Here is a 21,067-nt window from a genome sequence, read left to right as displayed (position 1 = left end):
TCTGATTGTCTGATTTCATTGGATGGCTGTGTCATTTGTGTTTTTTAAAATAATGTATACAAGTAAAATGTTTTAATCAAGTTTTTACAATACTGAGGAAGGGTACAACACAAGCTTTATTTTGTTAAATAAAGTGTGCTTCATCAGATTGATTTTCGCTAAAAGTATATGACCACCAGCTGATAAGACTGATTGCTAACAAAAGTGAGGTGTGGAAAACAATGTAGAACTAATTTTGAATATAAAAACAGGAACAGCAGTCAGAGTAAATCTTGATCAAATGGAAATAAACTCAACTCCAAAATCAAAAAATCAGAGCCTAGAACCAAGCTATTATAATATAACAAATGCTCTCACCACTTTGTGCATTATCAAGTTGAGTGCAAACAAGTGCAAAGGCATACAATTTAAAATCCTTCAGAAGTCACTTGATGCCATCAATTAATGAATCGAGCACTTGAGTTATATATACCAGAAAACACGTGCATTTAACCTAATGATCCAAGTATACTGAGTCTTGATGTCACATCCCGTCAAATTTTCCTTAATATTTGAAGGACTAAAAACTTAAAGTATGATTATTATTTGTATTCTTAACATATGTAAATAGCGCATTATTCTCAGTCCTCATGAATATCATATGTATGTTAAGCTTAACACATTCTTTGAGTAAATTTGAATACTGTACAGTGTTCTTAGTCAGGCCTTTTCACCCCATGAGAGTAGATATTCAGCTTTGTGAAAAGTCATGCAAATTAATAATTGTCTATATAATGAAACACAGTTTAAAGAGTGTTGTGTATAGTGCACAAAAACCCTAACAGTTGACATTGTCCAGCAGGCTCTGTTGCATATATTTCCTTTTTTATTTTTATTTTAAATTTTTTTTATGACTTTCATACAAAACTATTGGTGCATCTTGTTAAAGTGTTAAAATAATTTCTAGATTTCTAGGTATATAATAAGCTATTAGTCAGCCTATTTGACTGTTTGGAGACTAGTCCACAAATTCTCAACATTTAGCATCCCTGACAATAAGTTCTTGGCTGTATAAAACAGGAATAAATGTATGGACTCCTTTCTGCTCATCAAGGCAGTCTTTAAAAAGGATAAGTGAGTGGCAGATTGTTTAATGCATAGTGGAAGATTGGGTTCCCTATTGAAACATCGGCAGTCGTAATTCTGAGTGCCAACAAAATGAAAAAAAAAAAGATAAAAAATCCAGGAAAAGGGTGAGTGTTGAACATCACTCTATTCCTTTAAACTTCTTTTGTGCAGGGGGCAAGCCCATCTGCACATCAGTGTACTCCCAAAACTTATATATACTAAATCTGAGTTCACCATATCTTGGAGAAAAGTGAATATCCTGATAAATAGCCATCTCAGACTTGACATATGTAAGGCCACTTTTTTGGCTATTCAGTCTCCCTGTTTTGGGACTCACTCTAGTTGGTCCCAGTATTTCAAATGGCTACCAGAAGATTGCTTGATTGGTGTAGAATATGCAAAGATAGCAATCTCTCCCATATGTAATGGTAATACTGTGATGGAGATTTAGATCTTTACAGCTGGTGTGAGTGGTATTCCAGTTTTGTGATAAGGAAAAATTTCAGAAAATCTTTACACTGGTGTGGGTTTAATTCCTCATTGAGTTCATGGAGCACACAGCCGGGGACACCATCAGGTCCCATGGATCCTGTGTTTTTTGCTTTGTAGAGAGCAGTTCTCACTTGGGCTGGAGATGTTTGGGGGCTGCAATCGTTTGGTATAGATATCTCTCCTTTTGGGGAGGGGAGAAGTTTGCACTGAACCTGTCAGCCAGTATGTTGGCAATGTCTGTAGGATCAGTAATCTTCACATCATTTTGAACTAGTTCTGAGCATATCTGGGAGTTTCCTCCTAGGTTTCTAACATAGCTAAAGAAGGCCTTATGATTGTCTTTTGAGTCTTTAGCTTTTTTTCTCTCAAATTTGCTTTGGATGATTTTATGAGAGCTCTTAGTTTTTACTTATAGTGATCAAGGGTGTCTTACCTTTTAAGGATTTTGCTCTATCTTGTAGTAGCTTCCTCCTTTTGTTGTAGAGTTTGTTTATGGCTGGGGTCCACCAGACTGGACGCTTGCCTTTGGTACAAAGAGTCTTTGTTTTGCTTGGGATTGCCTTATCCATGCAGTCCTGCAGGTGCTGGTAGAAGGCATTTGTAAGTGATTCAGCGGCTTGAGTACTGTTTTCCACCAGCTCGGGGGCCTTAAACGAGACCACACTAGTCTTTAGAAGTGTGAAGTCGGCTTTTGAGAAGTTCTTTACTCTGGTCTTTTTTATTTCAGGTGGGGGTGGGATGAGGGTTTTCAGCGAGATTAGTTTGGGATCTGATCTTACCAGTGAAGGGTATACTTCGGTGTTGAACATTGTGCTCCCATGTTCGTGATGATGAGATCAAGTATGTTATCTCCTCTTGTGGGGATGGTGACTAGTTGTTCCATGGCATTTGAGTTTATGAATTCCAGGAACTTTTGGGCTAGGGTGTTTGGGCTTGAGTAGTGTTCCCAGTCTATATTAGGGTAATTGAAGTCACCTAGTATGATGGTGTTTGGTGATACATTTACCCCCTCTAGTGTTTTCAGGAAGGCCATGTGAGGTTCCTGAGTTTGTGAGGGTGGCCTGTAACATGCTACAATTTGCAGAGCAGTCTTGCCTATGGTTAATTGCACCTGGATGGTCTCCGATGCATCGTACGTTGCCACCAGTCTTGAGGTGTGGGTGTCCTTGATGGATATGGATACCCCCCCTCCTTTCTTGGTATTGTCCGGATTTTGGGGCGGAACGCATGATATGAGGTAAAACCTGATAGCTGGGGTGCTCTCAGGAGCCTTGAACCAGGTTTCTGTCACAGCACAGACATCGATGTTCTCCATACTGAGAAGGGCCTCGAGTGCGTGCATTTTGAGATTTAGACTTCTGGCATTGAGCAGCATTACCCTTAGTTTTTTCTTTTTTGTGTTCTAGGGTGGTAGGTTTAGAATTTGAGCCTTGCCTAAAAAGGCACTATGGGGTGGCAAGAGGCTTTGCCAATATCTGGAAACCCAGGGGTGACAGGTGCAAGCCGTCCCATGCGAAGCAGCGTGGCTTGTCCAGCATGTCATCCCAGGCAGACAGATACTGGATCCCCTTTGAATGACACCAGTGTTTAAGCCAATTGTTAAAGCTGATCATCTTATCTCTGTATTGTGGCATCATTCTTGGTGAAGGTAGGATACTGCTCAAGGTCAGGGTCATACCTGCCTGGGCTACATAATCAGAGAGCTCCTCAATGTCTCTTTTCATGTAGTCCAAGGAGTGCGTCTCAGGCCGTTTACACGAGCGAGGACAATGACTGACTCATATTTGTACCTGCTGTTGAGAGACCTGAGTGCTTGCGTTATGTGGCGGATTCTAGCCCGACAGGCAGCTTACTGTGACCTTCTCCTTACTCAGTCTGGTGGCGGGACATCAGTGTGTCTGACTATGGAGTCACCAATGACTAGTGTGTCTGGCATTGTGTTTGGCCTTAAGGGCTGTGACTGTTTGACACTCTGACTGTGAGGTCTATGTGTTGCAGGTGTTGTGTTCTGAGGTGGTGGTTGTTTGGGTGTCTGCTTTGGTGGCCTCTGCTGTTTTGGTAGATTTTTGATCAGAGCCTCCGAGTATGTCTTTGTGTGTTTATGTGTATGATTTGAGGTTGTAATGGTACTATGTGAGACTGGGTCTATAGTGTGTGTGGTAACCTTCTCCTCCTGACTGGTCTTGCCAGTCCTATGTTGGGGAGCTCAGCCTCCAGTTTGGCCGTATAGTTGCATCTCTCGCATGTATTTGTGTTTTGTGGGAGGAGGAGAGGGTTGTCTGTGTACATGAGGCAATTGTAACATTGCCTCAATATTCCCAGGTTCACCAGCTGAGCAGGAGAGGACACTAGCAACTGATCCTCGACATGCTAGAAGGATAGACAAAAACTTTAAAAAGATTCAGGGGCGGGGGTGACCGAAAAGTGGGGGTTGCCGTTTTGGGGTGCTATCTATGACAAGAGTGCCGTATCAAGGTAATAAGTACTGTAGGAGCAAGTGCTAGGTTTAACAGATAGAGAATAGTCTACTTGGAGTCAAGTAGAGATGATCTTTTTAGTTATAGGATACGCTGATTAGATCAGTAGTATAGTTCGAGGAAGGTAGTTTTAAGGACTTTAGGTAGCCCGAATAGTTTAAACCTGCTTAAGGCGCTGCCCTAGTGTGCAACACTGACAGCTCCGTCTAAATCAGCTAGCTTACGCGTTTATACCAGGGGGCTGGAAAAAGATAGAAACTGGCCCAAACGACCAATAAACTACTAGTTACTGGCTGAAACCTCACAAAACTGGACAAAAGGCAGCTCAATGCTTCCCACTCCCACTGGTAAGCAAGGTAACTTCCTCTCCCCCAAATAAGGCAAGGAAACAGTACACAGGAACTACAACCAGAGCCCAGGAATCAGCAACTCTGAAACTGGACTAAACTAGTAAAGCAGGAAAAACAAGAGATATTTTTTTTTCTTTTTTTTTTTTTTTCACAAAACAGGCAGAAACAGGTACAGCGAACACTTATAAATGCTATGAATCAGCTACTACAGCTTACACAGAAGAATTTGCTACAAATACAGTCAAATAGTAACAAACAAGGATTCCAAGTGCAATATTAAGTTAAATGCAGTAAAAACAGCTTCAATGTAACAGAATGGCAGGCAATACAGTCTAGGTATCCAGATGTGGAAAGCAACAAAAATTATACTTAGTATCAAGAAAAGTCGCTTATTCAGCTCAGAAGGGCAGAGTCCAGCCTCTCCTCTCACAAGAGTGCAGACCGCAATCCTTCCTAACGTAAAATAACTGGCCTGAAGCTCAAGTGCTTAAACCAGAACTAATACACTTGTAGAATAACAGACACTGAGTCTCAATCAGCAGTTCCTAACCTACAAGGATGTATGCTGTCTGTCCTGCCACCCCAGTGCAGGCCACAAACCTTTCTAATGTAAAACAACTGGTCTGAAGCCCAAGTGCTTAATCCAAAAGACTTAGAAATGATAGCTACACTTTAATCAAGTTACTACCAGCAGTAATAAATACAACTGAATACTTTAAAAATGCCTGGATTAGTGCTCAAGTTATACAAACAAAGCTAGATTCAGCAGGTCTGGATCTAGTCTATGCCAAACGAGGTGTACCAATTTCAGTGAAGCAGTTCAAATATGCAGGCACTATACTTTAACCAGAAATTCCCAGCTCAGAGGACAGAGTCCAGCCTCTCCTACAAGAGTGCAGAACACGAACCTCTTAATGTAAAATAACTGGCCTCAAGCCCAAGTGCTTAAACCAGAATTAATACACTTTTAGAATAACAGACACTGAGCCCTCAATCAGCAGTTCCCAACTTAGAAGGATGTAAGCTACCTGTTCTGCCACTACAGTGCAGACCACAAACCTTCCTAATGTAAAACTGGTCTGAAGCCCAGGTGCTTAAACTAAAAGGCTTACAATGAGTTACACCAAGCAGTAATAAATACAATTGAGTACTTTTAAGATGACGCAAGAGCAAAATAAAGTAAGAAAAAACACAAATACAGTATATATATATATAGTATTCTGAAGGGAGATATAAAAATTGGCCTTGAAAAGCATTCAGCTATTTGTTAGAACTCAGGGATGTTTCTCTTTATTATACTTCAGAAGGCTGAATTTTGTCCTAGGAGAGGGGCCTGGAAGAATAAACTGGTAGAATGTGAATTAATTTGGCAACTTAAAACAGAAGCAGCAGGTACCCCATTTTTGAACGAATTTATTAGTATTGCAAGTGTATTGAGAATGAAATCAGTTTCCCTTTAACTAGGCAGTCTGCCTAATTACATTTATTTTTTTAACTGCAGTTTGAATCTCTAAGTTTTAACTTTCTACATATGGTTAGTTCTTGGTACTTATTTGTATTTCACTTCCTGGTCACATGATGAATTTCTCAGTATTTAAGTATCTGGAATTGTTGGTGTTATTTCCTCCAAAGAAATCTGCTATTAACACAATCAAATGCACTAAACCTATCTATTTTTTTAGTATAAATTTTATTAAATTTTCGATATGTTAACCTTGACTGTGTGGCTGAGCATTTTTTGGTTTTGTTGAATTGTGAATTATGTCTGTGGATCCACAGATTGCTTTTGTTTTCGAAATATTCAATAGTATGCAAATTCATGTAAAAGCCACTTAGCCCAGGATGCTTTTCTAATATCAATGCTGATGTCCAAAGTATATGACCAAACACAAATCAGCTGTGGTTAATTACACCAGAAATAAAAACAGCTCATAACAAAACCAATCTGATGAAAACACACTTTATTTAACAAAATAAAGATTTGGTGTTACCCTTCTCAGTATTGTAAAACTTGATTAAAACATTTTACTTTTATACATTATTTCAAAGAACACATGACACAGCCATCCAATGAAATCAAACAAACAATCAGATAATTAAATTCATTTCAAATTTTTTAAAAAAATTTTTTTGTATTCAAATCATTTACCTTAGGTATAGCTAAGATAAATAATGTGAATACAAAATTCAAAAGAAATAATTTAATATCTGATGTCTGATTCATTGGATGGCTGTCATGTTTTTAAAATAATGTATAAGTAAAATGTTTTATCAATTTACAAATGAGAAGTAACCAGCTATTTTGTTAAATAAAGTGTGCTTCATCAGATTGTTCGTTTAAAAGTATATGACCACCAGCTGATAAGACTGATTGCTAACAAAAGTGAGGTGTGGAAAACAATGTAGAACTAATTTTGAATATAAAAAACAGGAACAGCAGTCAGAGTAAATCTTGATCAAATGGAAATAAACTCAACTCCAAAATCAAAAAATCAGAGCCTAGAACCAAGCTATTATAATATAACAAATGCGTTCTCACCACTTTGTGCATTATCAAGTTGAGTGCAAACAAGTGCAAAGGCATACAATTTAAAATCCTTCAGAAGTCACTTGATGCCATCAATTAATGAATCGAGCACTTGAGTTATATATACCAGAAAACACGTGCATTTAACCTAATGATCCAAGTATACTGAGTCTTGATGTCACATCCCGTCAAATTTTCCTTAATATTTGAAGGACTAAAAACTTAAAGTATGATTATTATTTGTATTCTTAACATATGTAAATAGCATTATTCTCAGTCCTCATGAATATCATATGTATGTTCGCTAACACATTCTTTGAGTAAATTTGAATACTGTACAGTGTTCTTAGTCAGGCCTTTTCACCCCATGAGAGTAGATATTCAGCTTTGTGAAAAGTCATGCAAATTAATAATTGTCTATATAATGAAACACAGTTTAAAGAGTGTTGTGTATAGTGCACAAAAACCCTAACAGTTGACATTGTCCAGCAGGCTCTGTTGCATATATTTCCTTTTTTATTTTTATTTTAATTTTTTTTTATGACTTTCATACAAAACTATTGGTGCATCTTGTTAAAGTGTTAAAATAATTTCTAGATTTCTAGGTATATAATAAGCTATTAGTCAGCCTATTTGACTGTTTGGAGACTAGTCCACAAATTCTCAACATTTAGCATCCCTGACAATAAGTTCTTGGCTGTATAAAACAGGAATAAATGTATGGACTCCTTTCTGCTCATCAAGGCAGTCTTTAAAAAGGATAAGTGAGTGGCAGATTGTTTAATGCATAGTGGAAGATTGGGTTCCCTATTGAAACATCGGCAGTTGTAATTCTGAGTGCCAACAAAATGAAAAAAAAAAGATAAAAAATCCAGGAAAAGGGTGAGTGTTGAACATCACTCTATTCCTTTAAACTTCTTTTGTGCAGGGGGCAAGCCCATCTGCACATCAGTGTACTCCCAAAACTTATATATACTAAATCTGAGTTCACCATATCTTGGAGAAAAGTGAATATCCTGATAAATAGCCATCTCAGACTTGACATATGTAAGGCCACTTTTTTGGCTATTCAGTCTCCCTGTTTTGGGACTCACTCTAGTTGGTCCCAGTATTTCAAATGGCTACCAGAAGATTGCTTGATTGGTGTAGAATATGCGAAAGATAGCAATCTCTCCCATATGTAATGGTAATACTGTGATGGAGATTTAGATCTTTACAGCTGGTGTGAGTGGTATTCCAGTTTTGTGAAGATGTAAGAAGTAAAAAAGTCAAGGTCTTTCATGGTATACACAAACTCCCTGAACCAGATTGTCACTATACCAACCAGGGGTTCAACCATACTGGATCTGGTCCTCACTAATATGGGAAAGTGCTGCACACCCCCTAGTGTAATGTCTTCTCAGGTAAGGTCAGACCACAAAATGGTCTCCGTTAAAGTAAAAATCAAACCTGGACCTCCAGCTAACCATGGAATATTCAGGAACTACTCTAAGGCTAAGTTCCTGCTATTAAGTGATAACCTGACAAAATTTCAAGCCCCCATAAACCCGGAGAACACTACTGCCTATGCAGAATTGTTCACAGAAACCCTACACAAGCATGTTAATAGCTGCATATAGGCAAATGCAGCCACCAGAAAGAAGTACAGAACTAGCTCAAAAAACAAGCCACCTTGGTGGAATCACAAAATCAATCAGCTGCATAACAGAAGGAAGAAAATCACTGTAAAAGTTAGGAGGTGTAGCATCCGGCAGGATAAAAGCACTCTCATTAAACTAAACAAACAACTCAGAGGACAAATAAAGTATATCAAAGCCGAATCTGAAGTAAATTTGGCCCCCCAGGCCAAGGACAACCACAAGGCATTCTTTAGCTATGTCCACAACCTCAAAGGCAATACGCAATTGTGTGCAGAGCTCATTATAAATGGAGCCACCTATAGTGAGCCAGAAGATATAGCAATTGTACTGGCCAACACATTCAGGTCCAACTTTACCCTCTCTCCCCCTCAACCTTCCCTCAGGCAGTACCATCAAATATAATTTTCTCTGCTATCACTAGGGAACAGGTCCTTAATGCTCTGTCGAAGGCCAAGAACACTGCATCAATGGCCCAGACAATATCCCAGGTGCCCTTTTGCTAAACTGACTTTGGCCCTCTGAATTTTTATTTTTGTGTCCCAAAAAGGTTTGTGTCTGAATGGGGTCTCTTTGCCGGTGGGGATTGACCCCAAAACTCATAGTCTTTTGTGATGGAAAAAAAATTTTAGGTTTTAATGTATAGTAACCCCAAATGTGGGAACCTTTTCCCAAGGGCTTCCTTTAGTAGAAGTCAGTCATTGGCTAAGTTGCATCCTGCCTGGGTTTTTTAAAAAGGTTTTTTGAATAAGGAATTGTAACAAACCCAAAATTCCCAGGTTCAAGCTAGCAGGAAGGAATAAAATTTTCACCTCTAAAAGGGGGCAAAACTTTTAAAGATTCCGGCTGGGGCCTTGGGGGCCTTTTGGGGGTTTCTTTTCAAAGTCCGGCCCAAATAATGGGCTTTGGGGGAAAAAGCAGGTTTAAAATAGAGTGTCATTGGGGTCAATGAAAAATTTTAAAGGGGGGCTGAAAACAAAGATGGGTTTGAGGAAGGAGTTTTTTAAAAAAAAGAATGGATTAGTACCGATTTTAAACCTCCAACCCGGGCTGCCCAATGTGCAACACACCCTTTAAATTTCCCGGGTAGGCTTTAAACCAAAGTAAACTAGTTTTCCCAAAACACCCAAAAAACTTCTAGTTTGGCTAAACTAAAAATGGACAAAAGGAAATCAATGTTCCCATTCCCCCTTTAAACCAAGGGAACTCTTCCCCATTTGGAAGGAAAAATAACAGGCTAAACCCAAACCCAAACGGAACTCGAAAGGTTCCCATTTAAAAGGGAAAAAAAAGGGATATTTTTTTTTTTTTTCTTTTTCCGAACGCGCTACAGCCCCTTTTTAAAGCTATGTCGCAAAAAGGGGTTTCCAAAAAATTTTTTACAAAAAAAATCAAAAATAACAAACAAAACCAAGGAATAAATTTTAAAGATAAAACACCCTTATTAAAGAAAGGGGGAAACAGTGTAGGGATTCCCGAGGGAAACCCCCAAAATTTCCCCTTTTTGGGAAAGGTTCCCCAAACCCAATTTTAGTTTCCCCCAAAAGGTGAGAACCCCAATCTTCCTCTAAAAAACTGGCCTAAGGCCCCAAAGGTTAAAACCGAAATTTCACTTGGTAACAAACAAGGGTCCAATAGCAGTTCAATGAAGGATGTAAGGGCCCGTCTACCCAAAGGAAACCCAAAACCCCCAAAGAAAACCAATGGGAAAACCCCAAATCTTAATAAAGCCCTTTGAAAGGTAGTACAATTTTTTAAGAATTTTCCCTAAAAAACAAATGTCTTTAAAATGGCCCGGTTGTCTAATGGAACAAACAAAGGAGACACGGTTTTGATCTTTTAAGGAAAAGAGGGAAATTTGAAGAACATTTTATCAAGGACATTATTTGGGAAATTAAACTAGAAAGGGAAAATCAGTCTTTAAAGATTTAGAAAAAATTTAATAAAATAACTGGCCTCAAGCCCAAGTGCTTAAACCAGAATTAATACACTTTTAGAATAACAGACACTGAGCCCTCAATCAGCAGTTCCCAACTTAGAAGGATGTAAGCTACCTGTTCTGCCACTACAGTGCAGACCACAAACCTTCCTAATGTAAAACTGGTCTGAAGCCCAGGTGCTTAAACTAAAAGGCTTACAATGAGTTACACCAAGCAGTAATAAATACAATTGAGTACTTTTAAGATGGCCTTAAAGAGCAAAATAAAGTAAGAAAAAACACAAATACAGTATATATATATATAGTATTCTGAACGGAGATATAAAAATTGGCCTTGAAAAGCATTCAGCTATTTGTTAGAACTCAGGGATGTTTCTCTTTATTATACTTCAGAAGGCTGAATTTTGTCCTAGGAGAGGGGCCTGGAAGAATAAACTGGTAGAATGTGAATTAATTTGGCAACTTAAAACAGAAGCAGCAGGTACCCCATTTTTGAACGAATTTATTAGTATTGCAATTGTATTGAGAATGAAATCAGTTTCCTTTAACTAGGCAGTCTGCCTAATTACATTTATTTTTTAACTGCAGTTTGAATCTCTAAGTTTTAACTTTCTACATATGGTTAGTTCTTGGTACTTATTTGTATTTCACTTCCTGGTCACATGATGAATTTCTCAGTATTTAAGTATCTGGAATTGTTGGTGTTATTTCCTCCAAAGAAATCTGCTATTAACACAATCAAATGCACTAAACCTATCTATTTTTTTAGTATAAATTTTATTAAATTTTCGATATGTTAACCTTGACTGTGTGGCTGAGCATTTTTTGGTTTTGTTGAATTGTGAATTATGTCTGTGGATCCACAGATTGCTTTTGTTTTCGAAATATTCAATAGTATGCAAATTCATGTAAAAGCCACTTAGCCCAGGATGCTTTTCTAATATCAATGCTGATGTCCAAAGTATATGACCAAACACAAATCAGCTGTGGTTAATTACACCAGAAATAAAAACAGCTCATAAAAACGAAAACCAATCTGATGAAAAACACACACTTTATTTAACAAAATAAAGATTTCGGGTGTTACCCTTCCTCAGTATTGTAAAAACTTGATTAAAACATTTTACTTTTATACATTATTTCAAAGAACACACATGACACAGCCATCCAATGAAATCAAACAAACAATCAGATAATTAAATTCATTTCAAATTTTTTTAAAAATCTTTTTGTATTCACATCATTTACCTTAGGTATAGCTAAGATAAATAATGTGAATACAAAAAGATTTTTCAAAAAATTTGAAATGAATTTAATTATCTGATTGTCTGATTTCATTGGATGGCTGTGTCATGTGTGTTTTTTAAAATAATGTATAAAAGTAAAATGTTTTAATCAAGTTTTTACAATACTGAGGAAGGGTAACACCCAAAGCTTTATTTTGTTAAATAAAGTGTGCGTTTTTCATCAGATTGATTTTCGTTTTAAAAGTATATGACCACCAGCTGATAAGACTGATTGCTAACAAAAGTGAGGTGTGGAAAACAATGTAGAACTAATTTTGAATATAAAAAACAGGAACAGCAGTCAGAGTAAATCTTGATCAAATGGAAATAAACTCAACTCCAAAATCAAAAAATCAGAGCCTAGAACCAAGCTATTATAATATAACAAATGCGTTCTCACCACTTTGTGCATTATCAAGTTGAGTGCAAACAAGTGCAAAGGCATACAATTTAAAATCCTTCAGAAGTCACTTGATGCCATCAATTAATGAATCGAGCACTTGAGTTATATATACCAGAAAACACGTGCATTTAACCTAATGATCCAAGTATACTGAGTCTTGATGTCACATCCCGTCAAATTTTCCTTAATATTTGAAGGACTAAAAACTTAAAGTATGATTATTATTTGTATTCTTAACATATGTAAATAGCGCATTATTCTCAGTCCTCATGAATATCATATGTATGTTCGCTAACACATTCTTTGAGTAAATTTGAATACTGTACAGTGTTCTTAGTCAGGCCTTTTCACCCCATGAGAGTAGATATTCAGCTTTGTGAAAAGTCATGCAAATTAATAATTGTCTATATAATGAAACACAGTTTAAAGAGTGTTGTGTATAGTGCACAAAAACCCTAACAGTTGACATTGTCCAGCAGGCTCTGTTGCATATATTTCCTTTTTTATTTTTATTTTAAATTTTTTTTATGACTTTCATACAAAACTATTGGTGCATCTTGTTAAAGTGTTAAAATAATTTCTAGATTTCTAGGTATATAATAAGCTATTAGTCAGCCTATTTGACTGTTTGGAGACTAGTCCACAAATTCTCAACATTTAGCATCCCTGACAATAAGTTCTTGGCTGTATAAAACAGGAATAAATGTATGGACTCCTTTCTGCTCATCAAGGCAGTCTTTAAAAAGGATAAGTGAGTGGCAGATTGTTTAATGCATAGTGGAAGATTGGGTTCCCTATTGAAACATCGGCAGTTGTAATTCTGAGTGCCAACAAAATGAAAAAAAAAAGATAAAAATCCAGGAAAAGGGTGAGTGTTGAACATCACTCTATTCCTTTAAACTTCTTTTGTGCAGGGGCAAGCCCATCTGCACATCAGTGTACTCCCAAAACTTATATATACTAAATCTGAGTTCACCATATCTTGGAGAAAAGTGAATATCCTGATAAATAGCCATCTCAGACTTGACATATGTAAGGCCACTTTTTGGCTATTCAGTCTCCCTGTTTTGGGACTCACTCTAGTTGGTCCCAGTATTTCAAATGGCTACCAGAAGATTGCTTGATTGGTGTAGAATATCACGAAAGATAGCAATCTCTCCCATATGTAATGGTAATACTGTGATGGAGATTTAGATCTTTACAGCTGGTGTGAGTGGTATTCCAGTTTTGTGAAGATGTAAGAAGTAAAAAAGTCAAGGTCTTTCATGGTATACACAAACTCCCTGAACCAGATTGTCACTATACCAACCAGGGGTTCAACCATACTGGATCTGGTCCTCACTAATATGGGAAAGTGCTGCACACCCCCTAGTGTAATGTCTTCTCAGGTAAGGTCAGACCACAAAATGGTCTCCGTTAAAGTAAAAATCAAACCTGGACCTCCAGCTAACCATGGAATATTCAGGAACTACTCTAAGGCTAAGTTCCTGCTATTAAGTGATAACCTGACAAAATTTCAAGCCCCCATAAACCCGGAGAACACTACTGCCTATGCAGAATTGTTCACAGAAACCCTACACAAGCATGTTAATAGCTGCATATAGGCAAATGCAGCCACCAGAAAGAAGTACAGAACTAGCTCAAAAAACAAGCCACCTTGGTGGAATCACAAAATCAATCAGCTGCATAACAGAAGGAAGAAAATCACTGTAAAAGTTAGGAGGTGTAGCATCCGGCAGGATAAAACCACTCTCATTAAACTAAACAAACAACTCAGAGGACAAATAAAGTATATCAAAGCCGAATCTGAAGTAAATTTGGCCCCCCAGGCCAAGGACAACCACAAGGCATTCTTTAGCTATGTCCACAACCTCAAAGGCAATACGCAATTGTGTGCAGAGCTCATTATAAATGGAGCCACCTATAGTGAGCCAGAAGATATAGCAATTGTACTGGCCAACACATTCAGGTCCAACTTTACCCTCTCTCCCCCTCAACCTTCCCTCAGGCAGTACCATCAAATATAATTTTCTCTGCTATCACTAGGGAACAGGTCCTTAATGCTCTGTCGAAGGCCAAGAACACTGCATCAATGGCCCAGACAATATCCCAGGATGCCTTCTAAATAGCATGAAACATGACTTATCAGGCCCTCTAGAATTGTTATTTAACTGTAGCCTCCAAAAGGCTTTGTGCCTCATGAATGGAGAACAACAAAAGTCATCTCTCTGCACAAAGGTGGGTCATCTACAGACCCATAAGTCTCACTAGTCTTATATGTAAAGCCATGGAAAGAATTATTATGGAAATTATCAATAATGATATAGTAAACCTCCAGAAACTGGACCCAACCCAGTTTGGTTTCATCAAGGGACTTCTTTGAGAAGGACATCAGAAATGGATGAGGGCAAAATGGTTCACACTGCCTACGATGACCTGGCCAAGGCATTTGACACAATACCCACTCCGGCATTGCTGACAAACTCAAGAGATTAGGTACAAACCCATATGTCACCCAGTGGATAGCCAAATGGCTTACAGACAGGACCCAGGAAGTTAAAATTGGGGAGTCTACCTCTACAAAGAGGCCAGTCATAAGTGGATTCCCTCACAGATCTGTCCTTGGACCACTCTTTTTTGGCATTTACTTTTCTGAAGTCAAGGCCAATGTCAATGGTCTTTGGCTGACTAAATTTGCAGATGATTGCAAATTAGGAGCTGTCATTGAATCCCACACTGACACAAATGTTCTCCAGGAGGGTCTGGCACAGACAAACGACTGGTGTCAGAGCCATGGACTAAAACTAAATACCAAGAAATACATAATAGTATCCTTTGGGAAGTCATCCATCCCTGGTAACTGTCACATTGACAACACACCCTTTAGAGTTTACCCAGGAGTCAGGGACTTAGAACCACACATAGATAGTAATCTAGCCTTTGACCATCACATGTCTACAGTAGTGAGGAAATCATTCTATGTTGTGCAACTTATAAAAAAAAAGGTATGGCATCTAATTCCAAGGAAGTCATTGTTCCACTGTATTTGGCATTCATCAGACCTATCAGTGACTACATTGCCCTATTTGGTATGTACCTAACCAGGCATATCCAACAACTGGAACTTCCAGAGAGGTTCCTCATTAAAAGAATACAGGGCATAAGTAAATTGTCCTGTGCAGACCTCCTTGAGGCCCTATTCCTGTATTCTGTCTCCTACATGCTTTTAAGGGGAGATCTATGCCTGGCAAATGGGGCATTTTCAGATGCCACTCTGATGGACCTCCTGTATATCAACAAAACAAACAGCACAAGAAGTACCCATTCTAAAGACTTAAATCTCACCTGTGATATAAATAGAACATGCTGGAGAGACAGTTATGTATCCCAGAGACTACCCCATCTATGGAACATGTTCCCCATCTATGTGAAGCAGAGTTCCCCCCAATCCAATTCTAGTTTTACTTGGAAAATTGGATGAGGAACAGGAAATTCATTTCTGGCTTTGCACCTATGTCTCTAATGGACACAGGTAACCTGTAAATGGTTCATCTCCTAGGCCCCTGCTTACACAAATCAAGGGTACCAGAGCTTGTCAGAGATTTGGGATGTATGGCTATGCTTAAAAAGGCCCTTGTGGTCATTAGCCTAGGAAACCCCTATAAACCTATGAAACCATAGGAAAGTTTTTCAAGGTCATCAAGTAGAAGCCTGTAAGAGACAGGTTAGAGTGACAGAGTCCATGTAAGAGATGTTTTCCATCAGGAAACACTGTGGTCTTTCCAGATAGGCTAGTTGTCTAATGAGGAACATACCAAAGGAGACACTGTTCTGTTACAGTCTTTTAAGAGAAAAGCAGGGGAAGATGATGATATCTTTGTATCTCAAAGACATTCATTTGGTAATAAGCTGAGCAGGGTAGTACTTTTTACAGATCATAATTGATATATGATTGAGTAAAAAAAAATAATTGATATATGATGGTCAAAGGATAGCTGTATTTAATTGAAGGTACCCAAGATCCTACTAATGGCATCATCCTTGAGAAGCGGGTATCATTTGTCTAATAAAGCTGGGTTGTACTTTTCCCAAAATGGTACTAGGCTACCTTTTTTAAAATTCAACTTGAACCATGACCTGTACACTAAGTATTGATATGACTTAGCCCATCTTGCAGAATACAGGTGTCAGTAAGGTTTATAACACCATCAAGCCTGCAGTCTTCAGCAAGTTTAGTATGCCATGGACATTTCACATTAGTAGTGATATCAGAAAAGTAAATACTGAAAAGGAGAGGGTTTGGTACTCTGCCCTGTGAGACTCCTCTAGTGATTCTTCTTTTTGAAAACAAAGTACCACCAGCCCTCCATATAGCCAGATAACTATTCAATACAATGTATGGGGGTGTGTGGAAGCAGATTAACTTATCCACAGTACCAGAGTGGAGAATAATGTTGAAGGCTTTAACAAGATCTGACTAGGCAGTATGGACACACTGACCATTATTTAGCATATTGTAACATTTTCAAAGAAGTTTACAAGATTCAGCAAGCAGGTCTACCTTTTACCAAGCCAAATGACTTGAATCAAGGAGTGCAGGTTTATGACATCATTATTTATGAGGTCTGATGTGATACATTCCATGACCATTCAAATAATATCTGGTATTTGGCTTCCAGGATCCATATTTGTACCATACCTGTGTAGGAGCTCTGCACTGGCTGCTCTCTAGCCTTTAGCTATGCTCAGAGTGGCGATACTAAGGTTGAATAGGTTGAAGAGGGTGTCACTTAGGCTTGGTTTAGTGCCATTTGAGGTAACTGTTGGGTGTTACTTCTAAGTTTTCTGACATAACTGAAGAAGAGAAAGACAAAAACACAGGTACCAGATGAACAGCTCAGTCTTCACCTCAGAGCCAATAGTATGTATAAAAAGTCGAACTGCCACAGTAGAAGGAAAATTCTTTATTGCAAGGACAAAGTGAGCAATTTCACGACCTTCCAGGTCGCTTCATCAGACTTAATAAAACATACCATACCTTCCCTGATATATATACTTTCAAATTGACAAATCAGTTAAGACAAACAATTAAATATTTATATCAAACTCAATTAATTTAAAAATAGTAGAAAAAACATAAATAGACATAAAACTGTTAAAAACAGTATGCAAGTTCAAATGTGAATGCCTGTAGAACCATGTAGAAGGGAATTAATGCTTTAGGGCTCTTGACTTTAAAAATGGTTTCAAAGAAACAGTTTCATTAATGCCTGGGGGTTTGCCTGCATTTAGTTGCAGAATCCATTTTTGCTCAGCCTCTTCTGTTCTATTTCTAATGTGACCCCCTCTGATATTTTTTCCAGAACTTCTAAGACTAAAAATTTAAAAACATGGTGCATTCCTTCAGCGTCTACATGTTTAGCTAGGGCACTACTCTCCTTTTTGTTTACTATGTCCCTCATATGTTCTAAAATGTGTTCTTTGAGTATTCTATTATTCTTGCCCGCATAAAAAGCTTTACAATATTGGCAAAAACTAAGATAGACTGTATTTCTAGTCCTGCAGTCTGAATAGAAATTAAATTCAATTCTAAACTTTTGTTGTGGATGTACACAAGTGCAGCATGAGAAAAATGCCTTTTCCCTGCCTTGGTGACACGCATTAAAAGATCCATCATGCCTCTCTTTATTTTGACAAGAGTTGAGTGCTTGAGGTCATTCACTGATATATATATATATATATATATATATATATATATATATATATATATATATATATATATATATATAGACAATGACAAGTTTTCACATTTATTTGGGGTTGGAGGTCTCTAAGGTCTTTAGTAATATCATGCATTATGCTGTAGGAAAGGCAGGTGACTATGACCCTATCCTTGTTCAAGTTTTGGCTAGGCTTGGCTTGTGCAGGTGACTGCTGCATACTGTTCAAGCCATAAGGGTGCAGGCAGGTAGTTTTGATGACTCATGATGTGAGTAAGTGCTATGGCTGCAGGTGTGTCAGTAGGGGTGGGATTATACCTATGTGACTGAGGTCTAGATATATGAATGCACTGTCTGACAGACTTGGTGAGACCTTTTTCAAAACCTCAGCATATCTGGGCTGGCTTAGTGTTGGACTGCAGTGATATGGCAGTGGGTTGTTTACTGACAATTGTGGAAAGTGAGAGATTACCTACTTGTACATTTTAAACTTTTACCTGTGGCTTCTATCATTGTAAGAAGTGAGGAGTTTGTCAGTGCACATGAAGCTGTTACTCCCCTGCCACAGAATTCAGAGGGTAAGTAGACTGGCAATAAGCAGGGTGACAGCAGACTGTAATTCTACGATGACCAGGGCTAGACCAAACAAAACATGTCACAGATGGTGCTGGACAGCTATTATTAATAGATACATCAAAAACAATAACAAATGATCAGAGTAAATTTAATCAAAATAATACTGTTATGCAGCACTTACTAATGGATGCAAAGTAAGCAAAACAATTGAGCAGAGCTGAGATGTGCAGCAACGCAACAGCAATTGATGTGATCAACAAAAGTGTAGTATAGTGGAGGCAGGTATAGCAATAGTATTACTCTGTCAGTAGCAACAATACAGCAAACAAACAAAATGACAATGTACTAAAGGCATTGAATCTTGTCTCAGATGCAACAGACAGTAGTGCAGTGATGCGCAGAGGCTATGGAATGTTGCTACATTAGATGCCACACTACTAAAGCCTCATATGCCTTCAATAGCCATTAAGGCATGGAGCTCACAGAATGCTGACATGCTAGGAACTAAACAAATGAGGTGGACAATAAGGTACGGGAGTCACAGAATTCTAATATGTGTTTGTGTGGCGAGTTGGTATAATGATTAAGGCCTTTACCTCAGAGATATAAGGTTATTGGCCTCTGGTTATTGAATAGGCTTGTAATAATCTGTAGCCTGAAAGTCTAGTATTAACCTATGGACTAGATAGTTAGGACAGAGCAGCACAGCAGGTTCAGCTACAATATGAATATGGCCCAGATGTTGCAAAATATTGATATGTCAGGGTCCCTGTTAAATGAACAAAAGTTACAAATCCCGAATGCTCAGATGAGCGAAAATGCCGCAACTCAAAGTTGCTTTTTTTTCATCGCAGTACAGTGAAAATCAAGATATTTGCCCTTTCTTCACTGTACTGTGATCTTGGAGTTGTAATATATATATTTAGCAGGGGTGGGGGACGCAGACTCCCACAATAACTTTTTTGAGTTGTGGCATTTTCGCTCATGTGAGCATTCAGAATTTGTAACTTTCATTCATTTAATAGGGACCCAATTTTTTAGGGGTTGGATACTACAGAATGTAGTTTTGTTAGGCATTAGACAATTGAGGCAATATGATTAGGGCTCAAATGTTACTAGACAGTCAAAGCAGAGCAACACAGCAGATAAATAAAAGAATACAGGGCATAAGTAACATGTCCTGTGCAGACCACCTCAAGGGCCTATCCCTGTATTCTGTCTCTTACAGACTGTTGAGGGGAGATCTATGCCTGGCATACAAGACATTGTCACTCCCCACTCTGATGGACCTCCTGCATATCTACAAAACAAACAGCACCAGAATTATCCATTCCAAAGATTTAAACCTTGCCTGTGATATAAATAGGACCTGCTGGAGAGACAGGTATGTATCTCAGAGACTATCCCTTCTCTGGAACAGGCGCCCCATCCATGTGAAGCAGAGTTCCTCCCTAACCCAATTCAAGTGTAACTTGGACAATCAGATTGGGGAACAGGAAATTCATCCCTGGTTTGACACCTATGTCTCTGATGATCATAGGCAGCCTGTAAATGTGTTTCACCTCCCAAGCTCCTGCTTACACTTATCAAGGGTATCAGACCTTGGCAGAGATGTGGGATGCATGTCTAGGCTTAAAAAGGCCTTTGTGGTCATTAGCCTAGTACTCACCTATAAACCTATGAACCTATATGTCTACAGTATTAATAGGGCAGGGTAAATGTGACAGTAGGAACAATGTTAGTTTGCTTCATTTTCAAATTTGAATTCAGCAGCAACATTTATTCTATTAATAACCCAACTGTCAAGCCAAATGATGCTGTGATAAAAAGAACATTTCAGCAAAACAGTATGTTGACAAGATGTTCAGGTTGCAAATGACTGGAAATGCAATGTATTCTTTTCCAGAAAAGGCCATCTGTTTTAATAAAGCAAATGAAACAGAGCATTCACCCTGGTACAGTTCTGAGTCATGCATTGTGAAGACATCAAAGGTTCAATAACAAATGTAAGTAAAATAAATCATTCAATGGCCAGGCCTTTTTCTTTCATGAAACCTTTAAGAGAATGTTTTGTTCATTTGGATTTCATACCTAGAAACTTACATAATAATCAGCCTAGCAATAACATTTTATTTCAGAATTACTTTGTCAGTGAAAGACATGTACATAGAAAAGCTGGACTGATCTGTAAAGAGACCAGATTTTTTCAAAGATTGTATTTGTTATGATATATGAGTGTTCTACATTATATGATTTTGAACAATACGACCAAATGAATGTTGCCATACAGAAATTATTTAATTTTAAGTAACAAATTCACTTTCGGCAGTATGTACAACATTCAAAATATGTTTGCAGTGTGTTTGGATTGAAAGCTTGGTTAATTCTTTATTGTAAGCAAATTTGTTCTGTAATAAATTTGTAAAGGGATGATACAGCATCCTGCAGTCAACTAACAAAGGAAACCTCAGTGAAAGGTATGTGACATTATTTCAGTAAACTAAAATTACCACTGGAGATCTATCGAGACATAATCAATGTTTTTTGGGCAGA

Source organism: Protopterus annectens, chromosome 13.part0 (genome assembly GCF_019279795.1).
Source record: "Protopterus annectens isolate FY-2018-M chromosome 13.part0, PAN1.0, whole genome shotgun sequence".
NCBI lineage: Eukaryota > Metazoa > Chordata > Ceratodontiformes > Protopteridae > Protopterus > Protopterus annectens.
The sequence above is the reverse complement of the archived record's forward strand: the minus strand, read 5'-3'. Positions refer to the sequence as shown.